Consider the following 17,718-nt stretch of genomic DNA (forward strand, 5'->3'; position numbering starts at 1 on the left):
TTAGTGGCAGGAATCTACTCAGTTTAAAGACCTTAACTGATTATTTGAGTGTTTCTCGTCAGGCAACCTAATTAGTGTTCCAGATTAACATTGACAGTGCCCTCCAGGGTGAGAGCTGAGGACCCTTTAGTCCTGCATTTTGTCTCTGGGTAGGTTACACAGAAGGAGATTGCTAGACTCTGAATTTTTAGGCTGTATGGGACTTCACTGTGAGTGATGTTATTTCAGTATTGCCTTATACCTCTAGAAATATACCATGGTAGAGATTCAGCTTAGCAGATTCTTTGGAGACTGGAGGGTCTGAGTTCGATAGCCATTTAGGTTCTTAGGATACAGATAGGTGAAACAGCACCTTATTCCTCTTTAATTAAAAAAAAAAAAAAAGTGATGAAAAGACTCTGAAAACCCTACTTAGAAACCTGTCTTCATCCTTAGAGACATGAATACAATTTTAAACAAGTCTTTTGATGCCTCTACAGCCTTTCTAGTGTTGCAGCTGTAGGTTTTGAATCTCTTGTATGGTGTCCTAATACTGTGTTAACCATGTGCTTAAGGAATATGCACTTGGAAGGAAAAATTTGCATTGTTACCCCAAGTCCTGTCCCTCTTGCATTGAATTCAGACCTTTCTGCATTTCATCTTACAGTCCTATGTGTCTGGAGCAATAGGGGAAGAAAGGAACAAGATTAAGCAGTGTGCTGAACCTTTAAACATCCTTATTGGGATAATAGAATGGATTGCACACTGCATCTGAAACGTGATCACAGAAAAGCAGACAGGTTAATGTGTTGCTAGCTGCAGCAAATTGAGAGGTGAAGGAAAAATGTCTGAGCCTGTAAAAGAAAGAAAGGGAGGTAGATTAAGAAGTTGCCAGAGTCAGCAGAGAAAGAAGCCAAGAAAAACAGATGCCAGATCTGAATACAGATTCTGTAAGGACTGAATCACTTATTCAGCAACCATACATTGACTGCCTACAATAATTGACATGGGGACAATGCTGTTGTCTGCTTTGGGAAGAGTTTTTGCATAGTCAGATTGAAATTATTCAGAGAGGTCAAAAATGGCTGTGAAATCAACTGTCTATTTTTTGTTCATATAGATACCATAATGATCCAGATGTCTGCCCTTCAACAAATCACTGAGCAGCTCTCTGGGCTATAAACATAGCTTTCAAAACACATTTGACAACTTAGATTACACATTGCTGTCTGATACTCTGTAATGTATGGATGTGTTCAAATATATTTTTTAAACGTATTTGCAATATCTGTTATCATCTCTGTGACAACTTATGCTAGAACGACAAAAGATATAAAAGACTGTAAAAATATGAATTAGAATAATCACCACTGTTTCCCCTAATCCTGTATGATTTGCAATTGATTGAAAAGGCTATCATTGATCTGACCTGACATCAGTGCATGCCTAGAGTTGTCAAAGTCATCTTTATCATTCGACTTCAGCATTGACTGAACTTTTGCAAAAGCCTAGCAGGTAGGATGAAGGGACTTTGAAAGTCACAGAGTTCATTTCCCTGCTCTAGTTCAGGGTGGTTTGTCCTACAACCTTTTTGATAATTGTTTGTCTAATCTGCTCCTAAAAGCCTCTAATGAGAGATACTCTCTAGCCACATTCACTAATTCAGTGCTAAATGAAAAAGAACAGTCTGTAGAAAGAGGGTTTGGAGCTATCACAGTTGCGCATGTAAATAATGACTTAGAAGAGCCTTGACCAGATAGAGCACACCCTGTTCATTGAACCATTTTTAGTCTAGCTGTATAGATAGATAGAAATAAAAAATAAATATAGAGCAGTTAATGGGTAGCTGCTATTATGCCATATTATTGCACAGAATGGAACATAGAAATAAATTAAATGTTGATAGTGATTTGTCTATAGGCTGTTTTTTGAAGATTTTCCTTCCCCATAGGTTTGGGTTTGAAATTGAGTAATTTTCAAAAATACTCAAATATTTTAGCATTATTTTATGAAAAACCTTGTGTTGTTTTTAAGACAAAGAAGCAAATTGTCATCACTGCTTTTTCAGGTGGTGAACTTGGTTGATTTTTATTAATAATATGTTGGTATTACAACTGATTTGGGTTCTTCACCAGTTAGAAATAAGCAAGTAAGCAACCTGGAGGTTGCATAATATATGCAGTTGGGTGCTGCCGGTGAAGATGGTGTGACATTATACAGTTACACAGGACTAGGTATTAATTTAGTACTACGCCAATATCCAGGCATTCTGATTTTAGAATTAGGGTGACTTTGATGGAAACAAACCATGCCCGCTGTTACAATGCTGAGTGTTAAAAGGTGTGTTTGTTTTGGAACCACTGCTATACCGTTACTGCCAGAATGAGAAAGCTACCATATGGCAGTCTCTTAATACTGTAATAATTTTCTAACCTTAAAGCAGGAAATACCTACGTTATCTTATGGAGGAGTGGCAATGTTCACTCCTTGATGATGATCTGTTTAATAAATGGTAAACCATAAAAGTAAAGTGTCAAATAAAATGAAAGGCACTGACTATTTGTGATTAATAAATTTTCCTTAGCATTCTGTGTAAGAGTAAGGGCAGTGGACTGACCATTATTCTATTTTAGCTACTTAGATTGTGAAAATTTATTCTTGCTTTTTCACCTTGATGTGGTGATCTCTTCTGTTTTCAACCATTATGATGGTGCTGCATAATGTTATTAGACAGTTACTACGTTTCAGCTGAGATGTGAAAGAAATTCAGTGCAGAGTAAAGTGATTCCAATGTATAGTTTGCAAGGGACATAAGGACTGCTTAAGAGAGAAAACTATGTAAATGTAAGTCATTGTTATTATTACTAATAGGAAATAGTATTAATAAAGTAAGAAAAATAAAAAAGTGTTATATAGTCAATGATAAACCACAGGATAGTGAAGTGAATACTAAAGTCAAATTTAACACCTTGGAAAGCGGCCAAAGAGAGTTCATGAAAACCTTTGTATTACTTCATCCTGTCAAGGTATAGGAAAAATATATAGAGAAAAACTTTCCATGTGAGAAATTAAATTGGGAGATTGATAGACTTGCACAGTTGAACAAAGAATGTTTAAAAATGATGGAATTTATATTGTGTCTTTGTGCATAAAAATGAAAGATTATGGCTCTGTCTACATGAACAACTTAACTGGTTCTCCAGTGCTCTGAAAAGTCTCAGCTTATCTTGCGTCCCCATAAAAATTTCTCCAGTATCCATTCCAGACCAAAATCTTGGCAGAATAACCACTGGATGAATATAGAGACTAGCAAGGGATTAAATGCTGGGCAAAGGTATCCTCTAAACAAGTTGTGTGCCAGAAGGGTCAGTGCTGGAAGACAAACCTATAGACATAAAACTTTCTCTCACCACCTTTCAAACCAAGCTTTTAACTTTCTTGCTTACTGTTAGAAAAAACTCAAGACTTCTGGTTTTGCCCATAGAAATGTTCCAGAGGTCAGCAAATCTTTAAAATGTTTCTCTGCCTCTTGCTGTTTCTGTAGAGGTTGGCAAGTTTCTCCCTTGAGTTACCTCTCCAAAACTGCCCCTGCGTTGTTTAGAATCAGGATTAAAAAGAGGATGTGCATCCATGAAAAACTATTTGCAAATGAAAGCTGGTACCTTATTGTAAAAATATTGCAAATTTACAGTTTACGTGTGGAAGGAAAAAAAAAATATAATTTCAGCATGACTGTAAAACCCAGCACATTTATGACAGAATCTCTGAGAAGCTGAAAGTGGTAGGAATAAGCAGGGGGAGAAAGCTTTTTCAGGAGACAGAAATATGATTTCCATAAGACTAGGGATTAGAGTAATACATCAAGAATGTGATATATAAAGACATCTCATGTATGAAACTAGTTGGAATAGAAAGGTTTGCAGGCTATAAAAAAAAAATTGTCTAAGATTCCCCAAGATAGTTATGCTGAATAGATAAGCAAGTTAATAGAGTCAAAAAGCTTGGAGGATTCATTTTCAGTTTCATTTGGAGAGATCACTGGGTGACTGCACTTAGAGCACTTAATACAATTTTAAGAACATCTGTAGTGGCTCAAGCCAAAGACCAAGCTGTGTGCTGCTTCTAACAGCATCCAGAAGTGGATGCCTTAGAAAAAGGAAGAACTGGACAAGTTTATGCACTACTTCTATTTAATACTAATTGCAACGTCCAGCAATTTTCAGTTTAGAAATATCCCAATTCTGCATGCTTCTATATGTGTGTTGACCCCAGTGGATTTTTCTTCCCTGAACTTGTTCAGTCTCCCACTCAACCTATATTACCTTTTACGATCCACATCAGTTTTGGCAAGGTCTGTTGCACCTGCTGTTGTTTTGGAACTGGTTCCTATGGGCTTAATTAGACACCCCTTGTTTCCTGCACTGGAAGAGCGAGTGAACAATTTCAGTCCACCCTCTCTTATGCCGCTGGTAGTTTTATGTTTCTCTATCATACCTCCTCTCTGTTGTCTCTTTTCCACACTGGAAAGCCATAGCTGATGTTCATCATTCTGAAATCATACCTATACACATTTGTTAATGAGATAAAAATACGTTGAAAAAGTGCTAGAAAGTTTTTTGCTGTGCGGGCAAACTTAAAGCACTATTAACTGCATGGTGTGATTACCAACTTAGCATGCACCAAAATAATTTGAGGAATTTGTGTCATGTTCATGGAGATTTAGCCAGATACACCATCCAAAGACATTTATCTTGTTCATATGTATGCTTGCATAGATTTTATTATCAGTTTGTAGAATTTTATTTAATTCTGTTCTTTTTACCATGCAGAATTCAGCAGGTACCTTAAAGTGCTTTCTGTGAATCTCTATTTTCATCTGTGTGTATATGTGTGTGTTACATAATTTAACCATTCACTGGAACCATGCCTGGGTAAGTACAGATCTCTAGACTGAAGCAGTTAATTGTTGAGCTGATCAGCTTTCTCATCAGTCTGGATTATTTTTCTGTTTTACACAGTCTGAATTCCTTCCTTTTATACATTGTATGGAGCTATTTTAGGCATTCCCCCCATGACGCTTAACATCATCATTAGCACTGCTCTGAATGGCTCTGAAGAAAAGGTGAACCTCATGGTAGAGCAGTCTGGGAGGCAATTCACACTACCTGCCATTTGTCACGAAAAAATTGGCTTCAGAACAGATTCTAAGAAGAAAATTTGACCCTGAAAAAACTCTTGTCAACCAGAAAACTTCTCTCTTGTTCTCCTTTTTGAAGTCCCTTGCCTGACTGAGGAAAAACTTTGGCCCAAGTATATAGACATTCAGAGACCTGAGAATTTGTGTTTTCAAGACTAAATTCTAAATGTAGCTAGTTCCCTATTTGTTTTATTAAGTACATGCTCTCAGCTAGTGATATTTTTGGTTTTAGCAATGATCTTTATTTGGTCCCTGTGTTACTTGAAATGACATTCTTACTTCTCAGGTTTTTCCTCTCCTCATAATAACTAAAGAAGGGATTGTTTTATATTGACAAGATTCCCTTCTTGATAAAAAGCTCAAGCCCTGGCTGGCTCTGGGGCTCCCTGCTTCCAAATCTGTGTCCTTGAGTCATTTACAGGCAGCTCTAATATTGCTGCTTTCATTTTTAAAAGGCAGTATTCTAAGGAAAGAGAGTCTTAATTTTCCTCTCTGACACTCTTGTCTTCCTTCTCACCCCAGCTCCCTATGCTAAACAACCTTACACAGTTCTACCTGGGGACAAGTACTGGTAGTCAAGAGACACATCAAAGCTTCTTCTTCCCTTTGCCTTTCTTACCACAAGAGACATAAAGAATCGTAATGAAAAATAAATGCATGAATAAATAAACATTCAGAGGACCCAACAACAAATCACTGTGAAGGAAAGCTGCACAGAGAAGGAAATGGAAAAGAACCATCATCCTTATCAGCAGTCAGTGACCGCCTGATCGGAGGAGCATCACTACCTCCCTTGAGGTAGTACATGGCAAGGATTTCTGGATAAACATCGTTAGTCTGCTTCTGTGATTATTGCTTATAAAGGCTGTGTTTGATACATGACCAGTTTGTTGACCAACCTATATTACTTACCTTCTGCCATTTAACCTTTTACCTTTTAGCAGGGGCAGCTCTCTTGAAAGATTTTAAAGGGACATTGAAGCAGGATAAAGAGGAGTGCTTTTTCCAAAGTTGATGCAGCTGAACAGGAAGCCAGAACCTAAGAGATACTCTGTTTGTGTGGCTTTGAGCTGAATAGTCCAATTTGCAGCTCTTCCATGGACAAAGAGGAGGTTGCCTGTTCTGCTATGATGGGGATTAGATCACCAAATTATCTAAGAATACATACATAGGTGGTATTACCTGTGGAAAGGGAGACAAATGTTGGCTTACATCTATGTTAAGTAAACTTAGGGTTTGAGATGGCACTTGAGTGCATATTCCTGGATTGCTTAACAATGCCCACATTTTGGTTTTTGTTCTGACTCTAACTTGGAATGAACCCAACAGGAAGACATGGTTTAGAAAGCGCCTCACACATGACACTGCTTTGAGTCACTTGCCTCTGAGATCTAACCCTAAACTCAAGAACAGTTAACACCAAAAACCTTTAGACATAACCAGAAAGGTTTCCTATTGAGATGAAAGAAAAGTCAGTTGGGCATCATCCCATACACTGTGCAAATGAGAATTTTTCTTTTTTTTTCTTATTTTCCCTACTCTTTTCCAGAACATCAGTGAGAACAAGGGGATTAGTGTTTCCTCATGTGATATTAAGATGCACTTTATAGAGGAGAAATTGGGGGGGGGGGGAAATACCCTAGCTCTCCTATTTCGGCCTTACTATCAGCACCAGTCTTAATTTTCCCACCCCTCCTTCCTTTCCCCTCTCCGAATTGACTTGTTTTCAAAAGTAAATGGAGCTTGTTTGGTATTAGTTTTAGTGGATACTATGTCAATGATGTTTTAAAGGATCTGATCATTTACAGTGCAGAAAGAGTGGTCTAGCAAATTCTGATCAGGGCTTCAAGCTGGGCACCCAAAATCAGACTGTGATTTTAAAAATTTACTTTTTCTTCTTAATGTCAGTCCTCTAATCTGGGTAAACAAATGCTATTGCTGCATTACTTTGCATGCAATTTCAACAGACAGCATGTTGTATATACCACTAGAAGAAAGCAGCTGAGTTTGGGTATGGTTAGCTTCACTTATTTGATTATTTGGTGGGGGGATGAAGCACGGAAAGTGTCCTATGGGTTGTGAATACTTAGAATCCCAGTCTGCTGCTTCAGTGATAAAAGTCAACAGGATATGGCTGATACAGAAGTCAGCTATATTTAGGTAAAACTCCTGAAATGGGATTTAATTCTAAGTCTCCTCTGTATTTTTGTGTCTCAAGCTGCCTGCCAGACTTGAATGATACATGATTAATAATTGAGCACATCATATTTATACATTCCTTTGCAGTAGATGCATAAAAGGAAAACAGAAAATGAAGGGGAAAAAATTAAAGGATTAGCAGCTTGAGATACTAAAAGGCAAAGATGTGCTTCCATGGTACTTCCTGAAAGAAAGAAATGAGCTGGAAGTGATGATAATTCATCTGTCCATCTACCTTTCCTCAGTCTTTACTTGTTAATTTATGTCCTCCCCCATTTTCATACATGGTCCCTTCTCTAGCCCAAGAAAATCAATGACAAGATTGTTGTCTGCACTAGGCTTAGGGCTAGGCTGCTTATATCGGTTAAAACACGTGCCAACTAGTGAGGAGAGGAAAGGATTTAAGGCCAATATAAGGTACGTTTTTCCTTGATAGGGCATTGTAGAGTTAATATTATGGTCCAATGTCTTCAGCTGTGCTGAGAAAAATATTACTTCCATCTTTTTTGGCATATGACAACTGTTTTATACTTCCAATGAGAGCAAGATAAAACTATAAGCTTCATTATTACATCTTATCAATTTAAAAATCAAGTCTCAGCTGCCTCAGAGTGCTAATGCTGGGTGCTAATGCTGGGTGCTAATACTCTTCTATTTGTGCTGGCAACTTCAGGTAACCACAGAATCTACCTCTTGTCCCATTACGTGCTGCTGACAGTAAATTGTTTATAATTATTTAAAGTTTATAAATCACCAAACTCTTCCATTTAAAGCTTAGAATGCCCTGCAGACAAGCCTATGGCAATAATCTTATTTCTCTCAATTCTGTTTAAAATATACATCCTGGTGTGCAGAAACTACAGTGTGAAAAACCTGAAAATCTTGAAACCAGACTTTATTGTCAGGATATTTGAGAGGAGTATGCCACAGCTTTACAGCCTTAGCCTTGGCCATGGTCATACCCATGTTCCTGGTCAAAGAGTCTCTGAAATCTCTGCACTCTTCATTTTTGCAACAGGTGATGGGGTCCATCTAGTTCAGTAGTCAGTGTACAGTGGTAGCCATAGCTACATGCTTCTCAGAGGCAAAAGAAATCCCATGTTCAGTGTTCCTGGAATAATGTGCCTGAAGTTTATTTTATTGTTAACCACTGACAGCTGTTTGTTAGCTTCTGTCCTGAAACATCAAGATTTATATTCACTCAACCAAACCTTTTAAAAAGGCTTTTCTATTGGATCTGTAGATTTTATTATTATCCTTAGAAGTGTCCAGGTTTACTTTGAGTTCTACTATCTCTCTTAAGTATTCATACAGTTACTTCTAAGGATACAATGACTTCAGCCATCACAGCCTTTTGAGATAGTGCTCCAACTCACTGCTACATTCTGGTATCGTTGCTAATTGATAATTCGTCCAAATCTGCAGGTAGTATTCCTCAGCAGGATATTGCAGAAACATATGTGGAGCTGTTTCATTATTTTCAGAGTTTGTTATTTATTTTTGTTTCATATATGGCATAATATATTCGCTATTTGTTTACCCATTAACCACTGCAGTGGTGGTTTTTGTTGATCTTGCCACACCATGCCCCAGTCTTTCCCTGGAACGATTATGATTAATACAGAAACAAACCTGTCTACCAGTAGGTCATATTTGGAAAAACCTTGCCTATATAATGCATCTTCCAAACCTATACCCATGGTAATGTAAGTATTGTTGGAAGAACCCTCTTTGGCAGATGGAGCCTGAACAGAGTGAAAGAGTTGCTGGCATATACACCCTGCCTCTCAAAGGCCACATTCTTCCATTGGCTTCATCTTAGATGCTTTATGTGCTGATTCATCAGCAGATCTGTGTAACCTACCTGAACAACATTCCTTTGAAGTCCCCTCAAATCATCTGTTTTGGATGATCAGAGATAGCTGTAGCTGTTTTAAGGTGTTCCTGCCACACCAGCTGTTTGTTACCACCCTTTAGCTAGGAAGTTAATGGTCCTCGAAGCTAAACTGGTAAACCAGATTGTGCAAATGCTTCTCATTTGCTTTAGGAGCGTTGTGTGGCTTAGAAGCCTAAATTGCTGAAATAAAATGCAGACTACAATACAGAAAGCCATGATGAAATGGGGACAAAAGGATATTTTAAAATCTTTGCAATAGGAGTTTTCAACAAGAGTCTGTATTGTCACATTTGTGATGGCAGCTTGCTGAACACTGGCTCAAACAAGTCTTGTTCCAGCAAAATATTTCTGTGAGGGACCCCCTTGATGCAATGGTAGTTAATAGTACTCCATTGTATATAGCAGACTCATCTTACCAAATAAGATCCTTAATATCTCTCTTTCTCTAAGAAAATGTTTAGCCTGTTTTTATTTGGGTAATATGAAAATGCTTATATGTCCACATATTTCTTTATGACTGCATGTGTTTGTGTATGTGCCTACATTTTTCTGTGGACTACCAAAAGCCTAGTCGATGAAGAAAGACAAGTGGCTAATTAAAAAAAAAAAAGAAAAATCACTGTATGTATATATTTTGAGGACAGACATTGATATTACTACTGGCAACTACTGATCAGTAAGAAAAGTGTGAAGAAAACATAAATCATCCATCTGCTTCATCCATCTGCCGAGAAAAAGAAATGTGTTACCGTTAACAGGTCTATATCCACAATTCTGTGTTCTGTGTACATCTTCATGATAAATGTCTTTTATATATATATGTGTATATATATATTTAACTTCATAGTTAATCATACTAAATATCATATAATGTACCAGATGACAAGCAGCTCTAAGGTTGTTATTTTTTAAAACAAATTAGTAATATAGCAGAAATTCCCAAATGCCTCCTTAAAGTTTATGATGATAAATCAGTGACTTCTTTAATGTGTCTGATAAAAGTTAGCTTTACTATTAAATATACTTGGTAATTTATTTTTCATATTGCTTTGCGTGCGGATTTTGGCACAGTGTGCCACTTTTGTTTATCTTCTTTTGTCTATCTTCCATTTGAATGCTGACATACCTTTGAAAAATGAAAGTAATAAAGGTGGGCTGTAAACCTCAGGTGAAACAGTATTCTCCAAAGTCCATCTGTGGAAGTTTTTCCTGAGGAGAGTAGTTTCTTTCTGCACCAGGAGTGTCAATCAGATGCACGTAAAGTGAGGGAGACCATTAATGAGGACTCTTGAGGATTTATTTTCAAAATGCTTTTGGGGTATTTTTTTTTTGTCTTCTGGGTTAGGAACCTTAGAAAGGGAACAACTTTTGTAGTCAAACAAACCCCATCCAGTGGCCAGAGGAACCTCTACCTGGCAGTTCCTTCTGATGTGTGACGCATGCAGCTTTCCCAGAATTCAGACAATGCCAGATCTTTGGCTTATGGGCAGTGCCCGCATGCATACTCAGTAGGTTCTACACTTTCCAGGATTGTTGGCTTTATTGTACACATTATTTCTGCTGCTGCACATGTATAGCAGGTCTGTTCAGAATTTACTCCCTTGCTGGGTCTAAGAAGTGTACTGGAAAGGCGAGAGGCAAAGATCAGATTACAATCACCAGAACTGGAGCTTTCCAGCAGCTTTCTCCTGGCTGCCTTCATTCCCCAGCATTTCTCACAGCTGATTTGAATGAGCTCCAGGCAGGGAGGTGTGTGTTTGTTTTCTGTTAATGCAAGTAGCTCTTGACACATATGCAGCTTTATAATGCAGCTGGGTTGCCTCTTAAGCCTTTTCTGTTACCTTGAGTGCTAAGAACTTACTATTTTTTTTTAAGCAAAAATCCCCCCTACGATACTTATAAAATCATATGGCTTCAAGATGTGGGACCTAGATTGCCAGATATAAGAAGATACCTGGTAATAACATAAATGATGTAAATATTGCCTTACTTTTTAAGGAAAATTAGCTGAATGATATAATTAGGTCTTTCTGCTATAAAACTGAAAATAATAATCCAGTGTAGGACAGTGATGTTGGATGGGAAGCAGCTGGCTCTTTTCTCTGGGTTGCCATTGTGCAGTTGCAAAAGGTAGACAAAACCCTTCCCTGATCAAAGCCTGAATTACTAGACTCTCTTTCTCCAGCTGATAGTATGCAGTTGGTCTGTGTGCTAGGATCAGCCCATGTTATCAACAAGGATCAGATGAAAGAACAGTAGTTACAGGAGAAATACCTTTGTGTTTTGCTAGAGAAATTGCAGTTAATTTCATAGGGTGTTTCACTTTATTGCAGAGTTGACCTGTCAATGTCATTTTTAACAGCAGTGATTTGGTTTGGTAGTTCCCATCAGATGCTTCCTTGTTGACTGCTGTAGGGAAGTGAAAGGAATCCTGTCTTTTGTTTGCTGTCTCTTACACAGGAATCCAGTGAGTAGGTGAATCTACCAGGGTCCACATTTCTGCTTCTTTTTCATCGTTGGTTACTCCTACAGAGGCAGATGCCACATCTGGATAAAAGTAGTGCCTGATTCACCAAAGAAAAAGACATCGAGGTGATTTGGTATCATAAGTTAACATAATTTATTTTTAAGAAAGTAAGCGGGGATTCCTCCTTTTCTGTAATGGTGCATGACCAACATCTTTGAAACTTGGACCAGAGTTGGTTAACATCCAAAAACTGAGCCGTACCATAGGTGATAATAAAATTTGGCACTTCTTTTTAAGAAGTATAGCTGCCAGTGTTTTGAAGGGTCTGTTAAATTTTTTGATATTGAAAACAATCAGCAGCAATTAACATACTCTTCTATCTGAAGTAACAAAAGAAGTCATCATCCCCTTCCCTCTTAGTATTATGTACAAGGATGTCATATACAATGCATAAAACTTTGCTTCAGAATCTGAAAGCCATATAATTTAAAAGGTCATTGTTCTACAAGTCTTTTGAATAAGGAATGTTTGAGACTTTACTTCTTCAAAAATTTATGTGCAATAGTTTATTTTAAGCAGCTAGCTGTCAAACCCAATCTTCTCTCTTGTTTTTCAAGTTCATGGTATATAAAAAGAGGAAAGGAATTAATAGTCTATTATGTACATTCTGGCTTCATTATGAGCTGTCACTGTAAATAGTCTCATATAGCTACACATAAGACCTCTTCCCATGCTGTTATGTCAATGTAAAGGAGCATTTCAATAAATAAAAATCTCATTTGCTCCCATTTGAATTTAAGATCCTTTGTACTGTCAGCATAATATAGATGGGATTCAAATTCACAGTATTTATAGCAGGATACATGAGAGTGGCAACAAAACTTTAAAAGAAAAATCACAAAAAAGCCCCTTTTTTGACTGAAAAGTATTTCTGGTATTTTGAAACTTTTAAGTGCTTTCTAGTTTGTAATGTTCCTTCAGACTTCCTTATGGCTTTATGTGTTACAATTTTCTGTGAATTTTATAACCGTGTAAAAAAAATTTACAAGTTGCAAATATTTATCATTTCAAAACACAAATCTGTCATTGGTGGTTATGGGAAAATAACTGTGTTTGTGAAACTTAGAGAAGACTATGCTTTGGACTCCTGTCCATAGGTGCAGAATGACAATTAACTGACAGGATTCACAGAGCTGAGAAGTCATGTTGAAACAAAGAAACTTTCTCTGTTCCTCCTTCTCCCTAAACCTAACAGCAGAGAGATTTTGAAGTGACACAACACTATAAACACTTGAATTATTGTTAAATGGAAAGATTCTAATTTGTTTCTGCTTCTTTCATAACAAGGAAGACATCATTTTGTCCTCTGTCACTGTGTAAGTGAGTAGTAAGAAATACTGTTGTCATGCTTTTTAGACTGAAGTGTCAACAAGAAAAGAATGTCAAGGAAAGGAGAAAATGAATTAAAAATTGCAATTATGCTTGACTCTTGAGAAAGCACACTTTTTCTTTGCTAGTAATTCTAGTTATTCTTTATTACAGACAAACTTAGCTTTCTTATTTTTTTTTCTTGTTTAGATGAAGAGCACTAGGAAAACTATAATCTTTCAACTATCATGAATAAAATTGTGTGAATATATATGCAGACTTCATAACTGTGAAATCAATAAATCACTGTTTAGAAAATTCAGAACAAAAGACTGAAGCCATTTATGATGACTTACATTAAGCAATTTACTTTGTACTTAGCATTGTTGAGCTAAGCTAATCATGGATGATTAACCTTTAAAAATTTATATTGCAAATTATGCTGATCCCATTCTTGGTTCCTAATGCTTTTAGCTCTGTAAACAACATTTGACATTTACCAATAGTAATGTCAGGCACAAACATTCTCCTATTCTGCAAATAACAACAATTTGAATTCTTTTCTCTTCTTTTTTTTTTTTTTTTTTTTTGGAGGAAGGAATTGAGGATTGGCAGTAGTGCAGTCTTTTTTTTTTTTTATGTTGAATTAAATGTGGATAACACTGTAAAGATTGTTACTTAGTTACAAGTTTAACACCGGACAACATTAGGCAAGCATTCAGATTTTTGCAGTGGCCACTGTTTCCTCATTTTATTTGAAAGAAACAAAAATACTACAAAGAAAGAATAAGAGAAACTGGTTCTAATGTGTGTTCTGATCCTAAGTTACAGAGGCATTGAATCACATGCATAGCTTTAAACCTCCAAGCAGTCCTATTGCTGTTGCTTTGACTCCTCATATGCTTATACCTACTTCTGATCTTTGCCTTTAGACAGTGCTGTAATATAAATATTAGACATTTAGAATGATAAAAATAACAGTAATCCATGAGAGATACAGTGTTTACCAAGTGACAGCTCTCTTTCAGGGTCTCCAGTACCTTTCTTAACAACAATTCTGAGGAAGAAGCAGTCAATCCTCAGTTAGTCTTGTCATGCTTTTTTTAATCTATGGGCTGAGCCTCCCTCATGCTCTGGGGTTTTCTTTGAGGCATCTACAAAAGGCAGTTAGGGAAGTTCAAACACATTATGCAACAGCTTACATACATGAAGTTCCAGAGATAAAAAATGTTGGTAACCATTGAACGAGAGAAGGATTTATGGGTCAGGATCTGTAGCAGTACTAATCTTTGTTAGTATTACAAAAATACTAAAGATTTTGTTTATGTAATACAAAAGCAGGATGGGACAGTGCAATATTGATAATATTTAACAGAGTGGGAATAGGTTTCTTTTAGCTTCATAGCATATAACACCTCAAAATGTGTGTGCTGTATTTGGATGCCATATACCTTGAAATATGAAGGTGCTTCATACTCGCCCATACTAACTCTTCTATTAAAAACAAAAACTGTTGAACAATGTGAAGAAAGTCATATTTGGGCTTTTTAAAAAATATTATTTTATTGCCATAATTTGTAGCTTTATCTAATGAAATGAGGTCTAGGGGGCACTGCATGAGAAGCATGAGTCATGTAAATAGCCACCTCAAAACTAGACTTTTTCTGTAGAAAACTTGAGGACATTGGCTTATGAGAGATTTTGCCACCAGTGGGTGCAAGTTGCCTCTTTCGAGGGACCTAACTCAGTGGAGCTTTTGAGAATATAATTAAGTCAATTTGTTTCCTACTGGATTTAAGCCCAAACTGAAAGTTAAGTGAATACCGAAGGGATCTGTGGAACTGGGACCATGGCAGAAAATGGCAATTGTTCCATGTACATGCTAATCATTCATGACTAGGTTCATGGGAAAAAGAGGGATTACTGGGGCTTAACTTGCTCTTAGAGAATTTTTTGAGGCTAGAGGCTGATTCATAACTTGAAGAATGGTTGTTAAGACACAGCATTAAGTTTAGAAATGCAATACTTGCACCTATTAGGAGCTATTGCTGCCAAATCACACAGCTTGGCAGAAGCTCTAAAGCTGTGATCCAGATCTGCAACCAGAAGGGCTGGACCAGCCTCATGTGATCTTTTTGGGTTTATTAACTTGGGGGGGGGGGGGGGGAGGAAAATTTCTGTATTCCTTTAGCCTCTTGGGCAACATTTAAAGGCTTTTCAAAAGTCCTGTAGATTATAATTTCTCTGTTCAATATCCACTTTTTTGCTGATGCAGTTGAAGAACAATAGCAGATCACCATATTGTGCTTTCCTTGGGAGACTGTCTTTTGAGTTGTTACATCACACTACTCCAGATGATCTGGAATTCTGCTTTTAATTTCAGCTGGTTCTTTAACCTCCTAGTACGTGGTGCTTTATAGCTAAGTAGTAGCATGATATAAAACACAATACCAGGTTAAGATAATAATTAGAAGCTAACTTTAACAATGTGAGGCTAAACTGCTCCTGAAAAACGCCACACGTGATGCCATGTTTGTCACTGCAAATTGTCTATAGGACTATGTGCATACACAGAATATTCATACAAGATATGTATACAGTAAACATGTATTTGAATGAAGTACGTGTGATGTTAAGCATCATCTAGAGGATCAGTGCCTTTGATTCCCATTGAGATTGATGGAAACCGAGATTTCCAAACTCTGTGTGGGAAATTCTCACAGCACCCAGTCATAAATAACTGTAGCACGGGAAAAATGTCGGCTTTCCTCTGGAGTTCTGGAAGTGTGGTTCCACAGGTGCATTCCGAAAATGGAACTTGAAACAGCTCTCTTTCCTGATTTGCTTTCTGTTCACTCCAAATTATTGTTTTTGATTCAGAATACTTTGGGGGCGGGAGGACTGTTTGTCAGTAGGCCGATTATTTATTATTACTATTAGGCAAAACCTTTTAAGCACTCAGTATTCCAAGTGAGTCATCAATTTTGCATTAAAAAATAATATTTTTCCCTCTTTTTTCCTGAAAGTTATTCCTGATTTGTCTATATTAGGTCATACTTTCACTCTATTTACTGCTACTAAGATTTTTCTAAGACCAAAGAAAGACTGACTATTCCCAGTCAAAGGTGATGGTACTGAATACGTGAATAAGGCAGATAGTATATGCACAACTATATTACCTATGTCCAAAGCATTAGTGTGTTACCCTTTCATTCTGTACTACATGATTTGTTCTTTTTTCCTTTGAAAATAGGGAGGGAAGACTTCAGAGTGTGCAAGAATGGGCCCATATGGACATTTTGAAATAAAACTATAGGCCTGTAAGCCATGGACTGGTGAGATACTAGACATACTCTTTTATCTCCCTCTCTATATATCTGTAGAATTAGGAGAAATCACATAGCTGACCACACTGCAGCTGCTTAATGCTGTTGTAAATAGATCATAATAAGCATATGGTATATATGGTTGTCTGTGCTGATAAATGAAAGGGTTTGGATTGTTCAGCATCAGTGGAAGGAGGGAGGCAAGAAAAAAAAAAACCTTCCTGATTGCAGCTGCAAATGGTAGCAATTTTTCCTTCCTGCATTAATGAATGTAATTCATGTAATGCATATTACTTCAGTCAACAGCAAAACGTTCATGTTCAGTTCACAGACAAAGTATTTTAATTAAGAATATGAATGAGCAATGACAATCCACTTGCAGAAAAAGCAAAGAAAGCCACTTCTTCGGTCACATGGGTGGAGCTGCTTTGTGAATAGTTTATCAATATAATAAACTCACTTTCCTAAAACTCCTTGCTGAAAGAATATTCTTTAAGCCGTGTTCTGGTTGTTTGGTTTGTCTGTTTTCCTCTCCTAACCTTCCTTTATGTGCAGTATTTGACTGCAAACCTGTATTTTACAGTCTCTAGTGATCAAATCACTTCATTCTCTATAAACATCACAAATTAAAAGAGCTTTCAGCTACTGAACTCCAACACAACATACACAAAACTAAAATAATTCATTGTCTAGAGACCATAACAAATTTTAATGTGCATTTACAGCATAAACAGAGGGCTGGTAGGGGTCAAAACAGTGGAAGTGAATGTATATATTACAAAATCCACACAATACTGAATTACAAACTAAAAAGTGATGTTTTGTCAAGAAAGGAAATAAAGATGTCTGTTGGTGGCATGACATATAGGTAAGATTAAAAACTGGCTTGCATGAGGACCAAAGTATGGCTGCTCTGAAGTTATATCACACAGACTGTAAGCAATTTACAGAATTTAAGTTAGTTTTGCATATACAGGAGTTGCAAAATCAGAGAAAACACATTGAAATATAGAACACACACACACACACAAAAAAAGATGTATATATATCAACCTCCACTCGGTCGTCAGGGGTTGGCCTAAGTCAGCAAATGCCACCATTGAACAAGAAACAAACCAAAAAAGGAGGGAAAAAAACCCACGGGGAAGAATGATAGGGAAGAAAAAAAAAACTAAAAGAAAAACACCCTCGTTTGTTTTCCAGAAAAAATGCCCTCTAGTGTGTTTAGCTGCTTTCTAGGGTTTCTTTTTCCTCACTATTCCTCATGCAAAAAAAAAAAAAAAAA

This window comes from Apteryx mantelli, chromosome 2, assembly GCF_036417845.1.
Source record: "Apteryx mantelli isolate bAptMan1 chromosome 2, bAptMan1.hap1, whole genome shotgun sequence".
NCBI classification, from domain to species: domain Eukaryota; kingdom Metazoa; phylum Chordata; class Aves; order Apterygiformes; family Apterygidae; genus Apteryx; species Apteryx mantelli.